This window comes from Humulus lupulus, chromosome 1 (genome assembly GCF_963169125.1).
Source record: "Humulus lupulus chromosome 1, drHumLupu1.1, whole genome shotgun sequence".
In the NCBI taxonomy this organism is placed as follows: Eukaryota; Viridiplantae; Streptophyta; class Magnoliopsida; order Rosales; family Cannabaceae; genus Humulus; species Humulus lupulus.
The window spans coordinates 272,474,094-272,491,922 of record NC_084793.1 but is presented as its reverse complement, the minus strand read 5'-3'; positions in this window follow the sequence as shown (position 1 = coordinate 272,491,922).

Sequence of the window (17,829 nt, the reverse complement as noted above, 5' to 3'; positions counted from 1 at the left end):
TCTTAACACATCAGAAAGTGTTATCGTAGGTTTTGATAACACATTTTTGGTGTTATTAAAAGCATTTTTTCTTGTAGTGCGAGCCCCCAGGCAAAAACCCTAAGAAATAACCCAAAAACCCCTTTCTGGGAATAGGGTAACGCTAGAGCACCCTAAAGTGGTGCTACAACGCTACAAACAGAGCCTAAAATGCCACTGACCACAAAGCCCAGCGTTGTAGCGCCTAAAGGCTAGCGCTACAGCGCTAGTCACAACACAGCAAACCCTGCATTTTCTTCCTTCGATTTTCCCCGAGCCAAACCTTTCCAAAACTCTTCCAAATTTCAACCAAACATCAAAACAAGCCTACCAACATCTCCAACTCACCCCAAATGACCCAACTACAAGAAATTCAATCACATGTACCCCAAAACACAAAATTCACCATGGCTGAACCTAGAGCTCAAAACTCAACAGAAATCACAAAACTTAAACCAGAGTTTCTTACCTTTGATGGATGAGCTCAACCTAGGTTATCTTCCACACTTGCTTAGCCTACACCTCCTCAAAGCTTCAGCCTCAATTCCCTAGAATTCCCACCAAAACTCAACTCAAAATCCATATCGACTTTAAGAACCAGAAACTGAAAAGCAATCTTAAACCTTACCTCAAATGGATGGACTACTCTTGCTAACTCCTCAAGCCAAACTATCCCTGAGTTTTAGCTCCAAGAGACTTCAGGAATTGGTGATGAGAAGCCTAAACCGAGAGAGAGAAAAGAGTCTCCCACTTTTCCTTCTTTCTTTTTCTTCTTCTTTTCTTTCCTTTCTTCAGACTTCCAACTCTTTCTACACTGTCCCCTAAGGCATAAAGCTTAATAATACTTATCCCTTATAATCCAAATGACCAATTTGCCCTCCCATTTAAAACTAAGCTTTTAAACCTCCTAAGGGCATTTTAGTCATTTCACCCAATTCTCGCTAATTCCTCGAATGTCTCTAATATTTACCGCTTACTTCCCGACATCTAACTAATTACCAACTATACTCCTCAATATCAAAATAGATTTCAATATTTTCTCTAAATCCCCAGAATTACCCCCAGGCTCGCCCCGAGCCGGGTATAAATCCTCACCGTGACTTTTTCGCTGAACCGCTCCCTAGGATCGCCTCGAGTCACAGATTACAAATATATCCACATAATAATGTGGTCTCAACAATTTATCACAATTATTTACATTTATGCCATCAACGGGCTAAAATTACGAATATGCCCTTCTAACCTAATCAGGGCCTACATGCATTCTAATACACATAGTCATGCATCACAGATATTCAAATAATCATTTAACATGCTTTTAGCCGTTTAATTCACATATAATCCAGTTATGCCCTCCCAGCACACTAATCAAGGCCCTTAAGTCTTATTAGCAAATTTGGGTCATTACTTAACGTCTTACTAATCCAAGATCGTTACACTGTGTATTTAAAATAGTGCTTAACTCGTTAAGCGAGTCATTTAGACTTAAACATGTGATTAAAGTTAACTAAGGGTTAAGTATTAAAAAATTTGGTCGAAGAAGTAATACTTTTCATTAAAAAGTTTAAATTTATACACGGGATCCCAAAAAGAGTTTATAAGTTGATTACAAGTGTGAACAAAGTACAAAAGTGGTCGGCCTAAGCGAAAAAAATAGGGTAAAATCCTAGTTCCTCAAAAGTAGTCCTGGTCGTGGCGGTCGAGCAAGCGGCATATGTACACAGCGCCCCTAGAACTCTCCAACTCATGGCTGGTCCAGCTTCTCCTTGCCCTTACCTGCACCACATAGCCCCCGTGAGCCAAGACCCAGCAAGAAAACCCAATTTAAACATAAATAGATAATCAACATAATAAGAATCGTAAACAGCATGCTTTACTACTATAATCAAACTTAAGCAGGCATATAATTCATTTATGTGGCCTCTATGCCGAACGAGCGCATATCGTACTCCCCCAGCCATAACGGCCTGCATTCCACATGCTATTGCCGACCACAGCTTATAAGTCGAGCTTTCCAAACAAAAACTACCATACTTGCATTTAAGGTATAAACACAATTAAACACATTCCAAAGACATTCATATTTAAACATGCATTCAAAGCGTGGTTATAACCACGTTCAATAAACGGGGCCAATTCCCTAATCTCAGTGTATGTGCAGTTTTCTTACCTCAGGTCCTGCGTGAAAGATGAAATGACCATGAGTGCAATCCCTATCCCGAGCCTCGCAGAAACCCTAGTCACAACGTAAGCCTATATTCATCAAGAATCAAACCTAGACCCCGAGTTTCAATCCAAACCCTAACTCTTGGAACCACTATTCCCCATTAACGAGGCACTAAAAACGTCCCCCGAGCCCCCCAGTGGGCCCCCAAGACAGATTCCCGAGACCCCGAGCCCCATCTTAAAAATTCAGAAAACCATGAATTCGGGGCACCTGGCGCGGTCGCGGCCACATAAACTTTAGGGTTTCTGGGGCACTGGTGCGGTCATGCCCCTAGTCTCGAAATCCCAAACCCAACCAAAATTCTTTGGTTTCTGGGACACTAGCGCGGTCGCGCTAGGTCGCTAAAAACTCAAAAATTTCCCAAAAAACTTAGTGTTCTTCCCCAAATGTTCCTCTGCGATTCCCTTGTGAAACCAGACCTGAAACTCGACCAAAACAGGTATTTCCAGTAGGCTACAGATCACAAAACACATCATATAACTTAAATAAACTACTAACAACATCAAACTACCACATAAACACACCAAAACTCCATATAACACAATTTTCCATTTCAAAGTTCTATGCTTCAAAAACCCCACTTCACAGTCCGAAAATCCCATCTCAAATCACAAAACCAAAACCAATAGAACTTCTAAACAGATTTCTATACTCAACTCACCCATACCCACAACTTAAACACATCAATTCAAGCCTTAACTAACAAAATTCCCAAAAGTGATCCAGAACCATGAAGAACACCAAGAACACATACCTTAGGGGTGAAATCCTTTATTCACAATGAGTGAGACAGGTCCTAGCCGCTGCTAAACCTTTCCTTGATGCTCAATTTTCCTTCAAGATCTTCAAACTTCCTTCTACACTTAGCTTTTGGATGGAATTGTAGTTGAGAACTCAAGACGACCAAATCTAGAGATGGTGTCAGAGAGAGAGAAGGCTAGAACGTGTAAGGAAGGACTAGTTTTAGACTTAGTGAATTTATCTAATTCTTGGTTAAATACTCTTTTGTCTCTTCCTTTGAGAAAATCCTTAAGCTACTCTCAAGGGCATTTTGGTCTTTAATTATAATACCCACTAAACCTCAAATTATACTTAAAATTCCAATTAAATTCACTAATCTTCCAAATATAAATATTTCCCCCAATTCAACCTCATATTCCATAATTTCCCAAAATATGCAAAATTACTAAAATACCCTCCCTGGCTCGCCCCAAGCCGGGTATAAATCCTCGTTGTGATTTTTCTGCTAAATTGCTCAAAAGGGTCGACTCCTGCCGAATATCGCAAATATTTCTACTTAATAATGTGGTCTCAAACACATAGCATATAAAACTACACATATACCCTCAACGGGTCCAAAATTACGAAAATGCCCATTTTAACAAAAGCGGACCTTTAAACACGTTTAATACACATTATCATGCATACTAAATCATATAAGCGTATAAATCACATAATTCAATTAATTAATACATATTTACTCCACGTGCCCTCCCGGCACGCTAACACATGCACTTAATTCTATTAAGGATTTCGGGGCGTTACATCAGATCTCTTCGCCCCTCTGCTTTGCGCCGATGCCGTCTGACTTCAAAGCCTTGGCTGAAGCTTCTGAGTGAGTGGTGATCGTTCACTTCAGCAGAGGCAAGCTTCGTCCCAGGTGCTGACTACCTAAACCACTCCGGCCCAGACCGAAGAAACCATTCGCCCACATTTGTCGAGTCGCCCACTTCGAAGAAACTAATCCCCAAACAAACCAAGATCCTGCCTCCACCTCCTTAAGCAGCCCACTTCGCCTGCACCTCCTCCTTCAGTCTCCATCTCTGGTGTCGTTCTCATTGCAATGAGAAGAGAGAATTGAAGTGAAAGAGGACTTGTTTTTCCTTTCCTTTAATTTGATTAATTTTATTATTATTAAAAATATTCTTTTTTATTTGTATTAATTAAATATATTTTTAAATTATAAATTGGATGGAGGACAATCTGATCATTATAAAAAATTTGATGACCAAATTTGACCAAAAGGTACTAATTTTAACTAATTTGCAAACTAACGGTATTAAATGAGTAATACTGGTAATAGAGGGTAAAAAATGAAATTTTGCCAAAGCACAAAATACCAAATGAGCTATTTCCTTTTTTTTATTTTAATATCGTTGCATGATAAAAAGTTATATATAAGGTACGTATTATAAACATCTGAAACACTTTAAAGGAAAATATTTATTGTAATTAATATAATATAATTATTTTTTAGAAGTATGTTTTGTATTATTATTATTATTATTATTATAATAATAATAATATATGATATTATTTATGTATTTCATTATATAATCTATCAACCTGTTAAAAAAAAACCCCTATTTTTTGTCAGAATTTTCAATTGATATTATGTATTATAATGTTCCGAGATGATCAATCCCCGAACATGACAACAGTAATCACTTCCTATAAATTATATTTTTATGAACTTAACATTAATTACGTACCTATACAGCACAATTAAATCTAAAAAAAATATGATGAAACTTTGGTGAAGCAGAAAGTAAGTATGTACCAGTGGAATGGAGTAATTTTTCAAGAATTATGTTTAATTAAAACGAAAAATTAAGAGCGACATTATTAATTGAAGTACCGGGGCCGATAAAGAGAAGAGGTTATTAGGGTTAGGGACCCGTTTTCTCTTTTTGTACAGCTACAAAGTCAGGGCTTGTCCCTGAAGTCACGTCCCAAAATAATTCACTTAATTTGTGGCTTTCTGCTGAGCATATTCCAAACCCAGTTCCCAATACTCGATCATAACATTATTAATTAAACAGAAGCAGCTCCATCCTCTACAAAATTTAAAATAATGATCAACCAACAACAAATATATCTCTTACTAAAAAAAAATAATCTTCAATATATAAAACTCCAAATATATTAAAATTGGCTCTATAATTATTACTATATCTAATGCACATTTTATTTGCTTAATTATGATAATCAATACAGTTCATAACTTCATATGGTAGATCTATACCATAAGTGATTCTATTTTAATTAACCAACACTATAAATATATATATACTTATATATACACATTGATTCCAAAAAATAAAAAGAGTAACCAGCTGTTTATATACATATTCCATGCTCAATCATAGGAAAAAAAAAACAAGAATGAATCAAAAAAGGAGAAGGACAAAAAAAAATGATCATTTTGATCAAAACCAGATATAAAGATCTTAAAAGTAGTTTATATTGCTATAATAATCTATATTTATATCATGATCTAACTTCTCGATAAACAGCAAGAGAGCGGCGTCTGTTTTCTTCGTAAACATGGCAACCTTCATCGAAATTCTGCGAGTAGCTAACGGCGTCGTAATGAAACGATATGGGCTTGGGATGATTTATGGATCCACACAAACCGATCTTGCTATCTCTTACCAACCTCCATAGAAAGCTTCTCCACCGCCAGCCGCTTCTCCGGCCGCCGTGTGGAGCGGCACAGTAGTGGAGGCGAGAGTACTCGTTTTCTTCGCGAAGCGGAAAACACGTCGACGATGCCAAACAGCCACCAAAGTACGACGGTCGCGGCGGAAGACGGCGGCTGAGTTCCCTCTCCATAGTTGGATGAGTGCTCTATTCAAAGTGTTTTTTTTTTCTTTTTCTCAAAGTTATATAAAAGAAAAAAATGAAATGAAAATAAGAGGATGAGTTCGTACCTATTTCTCTCTTTATATAGGTAATTAGACATTTCAATCCATTTCGAGGTAGTTTAATATGTGGGACATATTTGGTATTCATATTCGCTTGTCACAAACATTTAGGTCAAATCATGTAATTACCTGCTGTTTTTGGTTAAAGATCGATATATATTTATATATATATGTATGGGACAAAATATGATCACATGACCTTGTCCCACTAAGACCTAATGGAAAAGTTACCACTCACTTCTTATGGGGTACTTTTCTTGGTATATAAATAATTTACATGTATATATGGATGTATAGATACTATGAATTAGTGTGCCAGATGGTAAATTTTCATTTTCAATTTGCTAGTTAATTTCTCTTTTTGGGTTTTGCTTCTCAAAATGTAACGAATATGATTGTATAAATTGTATATTTTTCAAAGACAAAATCATGGTTGGTGCATGAGGTCAAAATAGATGAAATTATCAGAGGGAAGAATCTCTCAATCATTATGATTGATTGAATTTGAATAGCTTGGCTGTCATTTGATTTAATAAGAATTGGTTATGGCATTTTTGTTGTGTGGTGTAGTGGGCGACACCTATTTCTTTTTTGTGAAAAAACATTTCAAAGAAGATTCTACCTAAAGCAAAGACATAAATACAAGTTAACAAAATTTAGAAAAAAAGGAATATTGATTTATGGAAAAGAATGAAAATTAGTAAAAGAAATAGTACTTACGACGATTTAAACAGTGAAAGTGCCTTTAATCGCACAATTAATTTGGTTGTATGAAATTAGTGCATGTGTTCTCCTCCAGCTAGCTAGCCTCTTTAATTAAAGACAGATATACTGATATATATTGGAAAAAATTATCTAAACTTAACGTAGGCTTGGAACATAATAAAATAACTTTTTTATTTTATTTTCTTACAATACTCGAATTTGATCATATAAATACTCAAGTACTCAACATCATATTTAAATGTGCAGAATGAACATTAGAACATGAGTGATAAGTATGTCTAAATACCCTTATCATTTATTAAGTCCCTTTTTTTCTACAAGTTTTGATGAATAAAATATTGATAAATTTTTTTATAAACATCTTATGGGAATTTTTCAGATTTATGGGATTTACACAAACTATTAGCAAAATTGTGGGGGATTTACTTTTCTCAAATTTTATGGGAATAGTTTAAAAAAAGCTTAGAGAATATGGGAATCAAATTAGCAACTAACAAAAAAAAATTAGAATTTAAAAGGAAAACATGATAAACAAACTGGAGCAGATTGAGAATAGTGATATGATCACTCCCAAAAACACACATTGACAAATATCTCCCCAAAAAAAGTTATTGATGAAAGCGATCTCCATTCCGATCAATGCTCAAAATTTTGACGACAAATCTGAAGGAATTTGATTACATTTTCAAGCTCTGATGAACTTTGCTGCAAGTTCTAGAAGCTTCAACAACTTGAAGCTTGGATTCTCTAGCGATCTCCACCTCCAGAAAATAATCAAGTCCCCAGTCACCTACACATCCAGCAACTAATCAAAGAAATCTAATTAGTTTCGGCAAGCTACTGAAGCTCCTACCAAAATCCAACAATCTCATAAAGCTCCAACCAACTATTCTTATCTGATTTTTTTCTAGATCTAAACTTTTTCTATTTTTATATTTGGAACTAATTACGTGTATATTTTTTTAAGTTTGGGTAAATGATTACTCATATTATTACAAATATACTTTCTTCTTCCTGTGTTGCAGATCAAACATCGTTTGTTTTCTTTGGATTTTTTTTTTGTATATTTAGATCTGCAATAGGTAAGATTCATGTTCTGATATATGTGTATATTTATGTGTTATTTATGGTAACCGGTACCTATGTTACTAAAATTATAGTTACTTCTTCTTCATTTTTAATAAAGTGTTCTTTTTTTTTTTTTTTTCAATATTTTTTTCTTAAACAATTTATAATTTCTAATAAGACCATATCAGGTATTTTTTTTCTATTCAAATTTGATGTTTCTTTTCATATTTAAGATAAGTAACTCGTCACCCCTCTTATGGTAATTGGTTATCCCTCTTATGGCAAAAGATTACTCCTCTCAGGATAACTAGTTACCCCTCATGATAACATGTCATTTAACATAGATCTATGATTTTTTTTTTCATATTTGGAACCGTAAAAGGGTAATCAATTAATTAGTTACCTTACCCAAACCTAGAAAAAAAACGTACAATAAAAGTCTACAAAAAAAATACATACAATAAATAAAAAAAAATATTTGAAAACAGAAAATTTTAATATAAAAATAATTATATAATATAAATAAAACAATTCAATTTTATAAAAATAACATTTAAAAAAAGATTTGAAATAATAAATAAATATAAAAAACCAAAAAGATTTCAAAATATATTTAAATGACAAAATTAACCTCCCATTTTATAATTTTTAATTAAAAACAAAACTATAGTTTAATTATCAATTTGTACAAAAATATGGGAAAATAAAACCCATAACTTAAGAATTTTAATTAAAAAACCATATTTTATCACAAATTCTATAAAAATCCATAAAATTTGTAATTTCCTCAAATTTTATTGTACATTATTTACTATGTGAATGTGAGAGTGTCACTGTATAAGGGATTACTATTTGTGACAAATGTCAAAGTTACTGAAAAAGAAATCTTTTTTATAGTTATTATGAGTTATATAAATATATATAAATATTTATAAAAATGAATTTATTTATTGTTATTAATTATGAGTTTTGAGTCTTTTGACATCATTGATCGTTGAGAGGAATTATAATTTTAATGAAAGATTAAGCATGTGAGTTTGGTGCAACTACACCTCTCAAAATTGCTATAGCCACATCCACCAAATTTTTGTAGGGACCTGATAGTACTTTGACATTTTTCTATAGCTAATTTTGCTTAGCAGAGAACAGAACATAGAAAACTTATACAAAACAACAGAAAAAAATAAATAATTCACACTAACCCCATCTATTCTTTTATCTTGTTACGAGTGTGTGACCTCTCTCCTCGGATTCCTTTTGTTTTGTCTCACAGTGTTCCAAAAACATTTGTTTATTTCTGAATTTGTTTGGTGAGACTAGGCTGAAAAAACTAAGTTTGTTTCCATATGATATATATATATATATATAAGGGTATATATTTAAATTTATACGACAGAAATATATATAGATACATATACTCTATTAAGTTTTAAATATTGACTTTATGGAGTGGACCAAGGATTTCATGGATTGTTCAGGGATAATAATATTTTTCTTTTATTTGTTCTAAATACTTGTTCAAATAATATGTTTTAAAAAATAAATTTTCAGACCCGTGTTTTGTATATTGGTTCAAATTAGTTTCCTCTACACGATTTCAATCAAAATACTTTCATCTCAAGCTTAATTTATGGGATCATTAACCTAAAAACATGTGTGGATCTCCGACGTTAATTGATCATTAAAAAGGTTATATTTTTCTAAAAAAAAATTGTCTAAAATTGAGTTCAAAAAACTATTTTGAACCAATTTAAAAAACACAACAACCAAATAAGTATTTTTTTTTCAAAATATAGAGAATCTAAATAAGTATTGAGTAAAAACAAAGGGTCTACAATAATATTATCCCTTCATCTAAACTGTAATCATATACAATAAGTCATAACAAAAGTTAACAAGAACAATGATACTTTTATACTCAGTAGTACCCCAAAAGTAACTAGAAAGGATAATAATCAATATTTACATTTGCCAAAATTGTTTCTAAACCTTTTTATTTGAAAAACAAATCCCTTCCTTCCCTAACATGCCCATGCTAGCATTTTTTAAGGGAAAATACAAATTCAACCCTATGTTTTGCTTGAATATACTCGATTGACCGCTATGTTGTTAAATGACATTTCGGATCCTGTGTTCTATAAAATTGATCAAAATAGTACATTGAGCCCAATTTTAGTCAAATATTTTTTCAATATAACCAAAATACCCCTAAAGAAACTAATTAATAATTAATAATATCTAAAATAAATATTAAAAACTTAATTAATGCAAATTTAATTTAATATTTGGAAAAGAAAAAATATTTAATTTTTCTTTTCTTTTCTCTCTCCTCCCTATTATCTTCCCCTTCCTTCCCGATCTTCCCTTTCTCTCATCCTATTCTTCTTCTCACTACAAGAAATTAGGGTTTTTGCGGCAATCAATTTCGCCGCAAATAGTGTTTTCGTCATAAAAACTATTATTTGCGGCGAAAAAACCACCGCAAATATCAATAAATCCGTCGCAAATAATTCTAGATTTTGTCGTAATTGACCCTTATTTGCGGCGAAAATTTTAAATAATTCGCCGCAAATAGTCCTATTATTTGCTGCAAATAATGATTGATTTGTCTTGTCTAACGCTTATTTGCGGCGAATTTCGCCGCAAATAGTGTAACAAAAATTTAAAAAAAATTAATATATAATAAAATTTAATATCAGAATTGTAGTCTCCATTAATTGATAAGAAAATAGTTTATATAATCTAATATTAATATTTATCTTAATAGTATTAAAACAAATAAATACTACTATTTATATACTATATAATCTATCATAAGTTGATTGCATCATCATCATCACTGTCATCTCGAAGCTGAATGACTGGAGGCAGTGGAGATCGTGGCAGAGGTGCTGACGAAGACGCGCCATTTCTAAATGTAGATTGAGGCAGGACTGCAGGGGAACATGTGTAGGCGCGTCATCTCCGAAAATATATGGAAGCGGTGGTGGAGCTTGTGAAGGTGCAGCCGCATACATCTCCCACCATTGAGTTACTTCATTTGATCTCATTTTTGAGGTGGTGGACGGGATTCGGGAGGAAGGCACTGAGACAAGAACTCAATGTCTGTTTTGTATTGTCTCGGCAACTTAACCATAAGACAATGCATTGTTTCCAAACTAATTAAGCCTTACATTAATTTTATAATGATTGATATTAATTTTTAAACTAAAAAGTTTATTTCATTTCTTAAATTAATTATAGAAAAAATTGATTAATTTTTTTATTTTTATTTTTTACTTATTATTTTTTTATCTTCTATAATTAGCAATATCTAATTTTATTATTTATTTTATTTGCTAACATTTGATTTGAATTGTTATTAAGTTAAGTTATCTTAATAGATTAATTTAAACCTTCATTTTATAATAATTCATAATTTTATTAAACATTAATTTTTATAAGTTTTTTAATTATTAATATTTTATTTTATTTCTTTAAATGTTAAAATATAATTTTATTGTTAAAGTTTAATTTTAATAATTAATTTAATCTTACATTAATTTAAACTTTCATTTTATCATAGTTATTTCGTAATTTAATTAAACAAAAATCTACTCAAATTTCAGCAGCATAACGGCTATACTTCTACCTATCCCAAAATTTAAAACCTTGCAAATAATACTTAAATCCAGTCTCAGAATATACAAAATATTTAATACAATAAATTAGTAAAATAATTCAAACCAACATATTTTTTTTACTCACATATTACTAACATCATACTTTTAAATTAAATATACAACAAACTTTTATCCTAACAAATCAAACTTAGAAATTATTTTACATCAAACTTTTAAAATTAATATTAACTAAATAAATAAATATATATTAAAATGAAATCAATAATCCAAACACAATAATATTTTTTTCCTATTACTAACTGTTGACTGTGTTTTTAGCCAACGACGTGAGAACGCCAATAACGACAAACCTTCAAGAGAATTTAAACGACACAGACAGTTTAATCAAGAAAAGTAAATAACACACAAGATTTTATAGTGGTTCAGCCCCGTTCAGTCGGTAATAGCCTAATCCACTTAGAGATTTTATTACTTTATCTACACTCAAGATCAGATGAACCAGTGTCAACTGAGTTTCTTCAGTGTAAATTTTCAGGAATACAAAAAGGGTTCTCTCTCCATGAAAACGCACTTTCTCTCTCTAGAACTCAGACCAAATCTCAAATTGCCAAAAGTCCCTTTCTGATCCCACTAACCCTCTATTTATAGGCTTGGGATCCTAAACTGATATCCCCCTAGAATCGGGATATTTTATTACTCACATTATATTTAAATTACACAAAATATTCAAAATACAACAGATTCCTCAATTTGAGTGAGGAATGAGAGATTCCCGCGATGCCCAGACGATTCTTGCTAAAGCCGTTTCTGGGAATTTGACGTAGTCTGATCCATTTTTTTGATGAATATCTTCTTCTGGTCGAACACATGCATGCTGGACACTTGCATACGGACCATACCCCTTAGACTCTCTTCGGACCAAAATCCGACCAGTCACTTGTTGGGCTCACCTCGGACCACATCCTTGGGGTCTCCTCGGACTAAGGTCCGACCATACCTTATGGGTGCTCCTCGAGCCAAGGTCCGAGCCACACTTTGGCTCTCCTCGGACCAAGGTCCGAGCCACACTTTCCTTGGCTCTCTTCGGACTAAGGTCCGAGCCACCCTCCTTGGCTCTCCTCAAATCAAGGTCCGAACACAGGCATGGGGCTTCTCCTCGGACATGGTCCGACCGGACCTCTTGGAGTGCCTTCCTCAGACCAAGGTCCGAGCACATCACTTGTGCCCCTCCTCGGATCAAGGTCCGACCGGACCTCTTGTGGCCTCTCCTCGGACTAGGGTCCAAGCCCATCTCTTAGGGCATTCCTCGGACTAGGGTCCGAGCCCATCACTTGGACTCCTCAGACTAAGGTCCGAGCACACCACTTGGACTCTTCGGACTAAGGTCCGACCGGACCTCTTGGAATGCTATCCTTGGACCAAGGTCCGACCGGGCACACCTTAGCCCAAGTATTCTCCTCGGGTGCATTTGGCCTGGTTATGACATCTCTCAAGCAGTCCAAACTCTTCACTGATGTATCGTGCTACTGCTAAGCCATATCACCCAACTAATCCATGCCACTTGTCAATTTTATTGCCACATCATCATTTTCAAATTTTGGGATAACATTTGCCCCCCAAGTTTATTATATGATTTTCTTCGTATGATAAACTTTTCTTCTAACTAAATGTTCTCGAGGTCATCCAAAAGCTCTTATTCAGTCTAACTTTCACGTAAACTCCCACGACTGAACTTGTCTTGTGATTTCTTCAAACTCTATTTTCTTGATATAATGAAAGCATAGGCTCCCTTTTGATTCTCTTTTAATTCTCCCTTTGTCTATTTTGCAAAATCATCATGGTATAGAGATAGGTTGTTGAGTATCCTCGATTTGGTTGAACTAGGATTACAATTTCGGTGATCGAACTCACCGCTGAGTTGATTTTTTTATTTTTTAACAATGTGATCCGATCGGACCATGGGTGAACTCCTTGGTCCCAAATGCATCCGATCGGTCCCTTGGATATGGGCTCGATCATGGCCATATGAACCCCTCGAACCATGCTGCCTTTCCTTGGCTCGGACGCACACGGGTTCCTCGGACAGGCACATCTCCTCGAATTGACACAGCCGCTCGGACGTTCATGCCTTGGCTCCTTAGATGCTTCGACACAACCCAAGGCTTAGTACCCCAGCTGCACAGATGAATGCCATGGTCCGCTCGGACAGCAGCTACTCGGATGCAACTCATCTTGCTCGGACAAAATGTCCCCCATCCGCTCAGACACAACACAGCTCTTCGACATCTCTCGGCTCCTCGGACCAAGATGCACATTATCGGCCATCTCAAGGTGTATGCTCGGATGCAGCCTAGCTGCTCGGACACCACACTTAGACACACGCGGGCCTACCCAAACACACATGGCATCCGCTCGGCCATGTCCTACCCGATCGGACACAATGCAGCTTCCAACCGCTCTAATGCAGCCTTGGATGCTCAAACGCTCACTTAAACCACTCAGGCGTGTATCTCCTCCTCGGATGCAGCACCTTAGGCACCAAATTTCTGGGCCTAGATCCTTGGACATAGGCGAGATGCCCCTCGGACCAACATGCATCCGATCGGCCATCTCAAGGTATGCTCGGACACCACATTTTTCAAATACTTTAAGCACCCTTAGGCACTCTTAGGCATTTGTTTGATTCACTCCAGGGAAGTTGATCGGTGATACATGCTTAGCCGACCAGGGAAGTTGTATCTGCTCTCCTGAGCAAGAAAACTTTGCACCTGATCAGCTAAACTTGTACCTGGCTAGTCGTTTACTCTTTATTTTTGTATAGCTGAGCTGTTGGCATTTATACTTTACTTTTCTTTGTTAACTTAAAACATTCTAAGTCTCCTCTAGACTTAAAAAGTTATAAGTTTTTTGTGAATAGCAAAGTCACTCTGGTGTATGCCTTATATTTTCGCATGAGTATTTAGTTTTCTAACTTAGAAATTCTAGACATTTCATAAGTCCATACTAAGTATGCTTTCTCACACTCTTGTTGCTCTAACAATTTATGAGCATGCTTATTGTCACACGAATATCTGCTCTTAACTTGAAAATTTTTTAGAAATAAATTCCAAGTTACTTAAGCTTTGTCAAACAAGTTAGCTTAATGGCCTTTTTGGACTTCGAAAATTTACAAGTCAGCCTAAAAACAGATATATTAACTCGTGCTCTTATTGCCTGTGTTAAATTATATACCAGTATACCCCATGTGCCCCCCAGGTGATTGAGGGTTGAAAGATCATTAGTCACTTGCTACCTGACCGAATTTGTTCGAGCAGTTAATTACTCGTGAAACACATAGAATATATGGAAAATATTCTAGCAGTTGAACACTGCTTGAACATATCGAACAGTTGAACACTGCCCGATTTTACCGACCAGTTGAACACTGCCCGGATAATTAAAACACATGCATATTTGTAGCAAGAATCGACCACGCTGCGCGTAGTCTCTTTTATTACTCGTAAACTAAAAAGGACAAAACATGTCTAATAACGAGTCTTAAACAACCAAAATTGTTCAAAAATAAAATGACTGGTTAGCAAATAACCAGTTCATAAACCAAACTTAAATAACAAGTCTAACAACTCGAAATCAAGCTACCACTCTGAAAACGGTATTTAAAAATAATATACCCTTCGATGCTCTATGTGCACGCCACTCCAGTGATTCCTGATCCTAGCACTCCTGCTCAGCATACTTCTCCTTTTGCTTCGTTGCTCTCCTCAGCCAAGTGTGGACCTCCACATATAGTGTCTAAGGTAAAGTCCACAGGTCCAGGCTGCAAGGGTGGAGACCTTTGTCGCTTGAGACCAGAGTTGCTGCTACCTCCTTCTCCTTGGGGTGTCTCTGCCCGGTACTTCCTCAACTTGCCCGACCGGAGAAGAAATTCTATCTCATCCTTGAGGTGGTTGCATTCATTCGTGTCGTGACCATAATCTTCATGGAAACGACAAAACTTGTTCATGTCTCTCTTTCTCATCTCTCTCCTGATGGGTGAAGGCTTCTTGTAGGGAACATCTTCTTGACTAGCAAGATATATCTCTACTCGGCTAGTTGAGAGAGTGGTGTAGTTAGTGAATTGAGGCTCATACTTGGTTGGCTTTTCACTTGATCTCAACTTTGCTTTCTTTTCCTCATGGTGGTCAGACCCATTATTTCCACGTTTCTTTCCACCATCACTAGGAGAGTCAGCTGATCTGCCCAGATTGTTTATGCCATTCTCCCCTTTCTCTATTGCATCATCCAATTTCATATATTTGTCCGCCCGATCAAGAAATTGTTGAAGTGTTGAAATTGGATGGCGATGGAAACTGTCCCATAGAGGACTCCGATAAATTATCCCAGCAGATATGGCAACCATCTTCCCCTCGTCTCCTACAGCAGTTGCTCTATTGGCTTCTCTCATGAATCTCTGTATATAATTCTTTAGAGACTCATCTTTTCCTTGTTTGATATCTGCCAAGTCATTGGCATAAACTGGTGGAGTCCGGGCAGTGCTAAATTGTCTACAAAACTCCTTCCTAAATGCTTCCCAAGAGGTAATGGAGTTTGGCTTAAACTTCCAATACCACTCCTGGGCAGTGTCTGTCAAGGTGGTGGGGAAGACTCTACACCGATAGTCATCACTTACTCCGAGCAGTTCCATCTGATCTTCAAATTTCCCTACGTGCCTTATCGGGTCTGCCTTTTCTGTATAAATTGGCAGTACCGGTGCTTTGTACTTTACTGGTGGCTGGGCTGCTCTAATTCGAGCACAAAATGGGCTGCCACTCCGGTGGTCGATCGCATCTATCTCGGAAGGTCGTTTCGACAAACCTTGCACTGCAGCTGCTAGCATGTCAAGCTGGGCTTGGATGGCTGGTGCAACTGATGAGGTTCCAAGGTCTTGATCGCCTGGTCGAGCATTACCATATGGCGCGCCACCGTCAAGTATTTCTACTTGACTGGCAGGGCGGTCCAGATTTTGCCCTTCGACCAGGACGGTCCTCCTCTTGTTGGTGATAACATCCCTTAGATCCTTCTGAGAAGCATGCGCTCCTACCCGATCGAACACCGTACTCTTCGATTTCCCAGAGGGCTTACTACGCGGGACTTCCTCTCTCCTGCTACGCTGCTGGTCGGGGTGCAGTGGAGGCTTCTTGGCGCGCTCTGGGCAGTTTTCTCCTCCTTGTGGGTTGTGGCCCTCCTTTTCCTTTGACTGGTCGGTGGGATGACTATCAGCCTCATCACAACCATACCCATCTTTGAACTGTGAGATCCTCTTATCTCGAGGAGCTCTATTTTGCTCCTGCCCAGGTGGAGTCTTCTTACTACCCGATTGGTGACTTCCAGATCTTGAAGTTTCTGATCGGTGGCTCCTGGAGGGGGTCCTAGAGTGCTCCCTTTATGTTGAGGCAGTGTGCGATTGGACTCCATCTTCCTCACGACCAGGTGGGTTATTACCACCCCACCTTGGTCTATCATTGTCCTTACCACCAGCTTCTATGGTCCTTGCTCCTGGAGGGGGTCCTCCTCGTGCTGCAGCTTGAGCATTGGCTTGGGCCAACTGGGTAGCTGCCTCTAAAGCAAGTGCTGCTTCACGATGTCTTCAGTTGACCTCCTCCTGTTGTTGTCTGAGCTCCTCGCTTCTAGCCTCCATATCGCGTCTTTGCTGCTCTAACGCAGCTCTCTGCCTGGCCATCTCTTCAGCAAACGCCTCCTGCCTGGCGTGGAATTGTGCCATCTCCTCCTGGAAGGCCCCCATGGCCTCTTGGAGCTCTTCAACTCCTGGAGTCATGTCCTCGAGCATGACTCTAGGCTCATTCTCATGGTCTTGTGGGCTAGGACCTTCTGATCTACCAGGCTCTTTAGAGGAGCTTGTCCTCTTGGAAGCTGCATTGGTGCTCTTAGGTGCCATTACACTTCAGGGACCGTCTGTATTTCTCTTCAGGCTCTCAATGAAAGCACCAAAATGTTGACTGTGTTTTTAGCCAACGACGTGAGAACGTCAATAACAACAAACCTTCAAGAGAATTTAAACGACACAGACAGTTTAATCAAGAAAAGTAAATAACACACAAGATTTTATAGTGGTTCAGCCCCGTTCAGTCGGTAATAGCCTAATCCACTTAGAGATTTTATTACTTTATCTACACTCAAGATCAGATGAACCAGTGTCAACTGAGTTTCTTCAGTGTAAATTTTCAGGAATACAAAAAGGGTTCTCTCTCCAGGAAAACGCACTTTCTCTCTCTAGAACTCAGACCAAATCTCAAATTGCCAAAAGTCCCTTTCTGATCCCACTAACCCTCTATTTATAGGCTTGGGATCCTAAACTGATATCCCCCTAGAATCGGGATATTTTATTACTCACATTATATTTAAATTACACAAAATATTCAAAATACAACAGATTCCTCAATTTGAGTGAGGAATGAGAGAT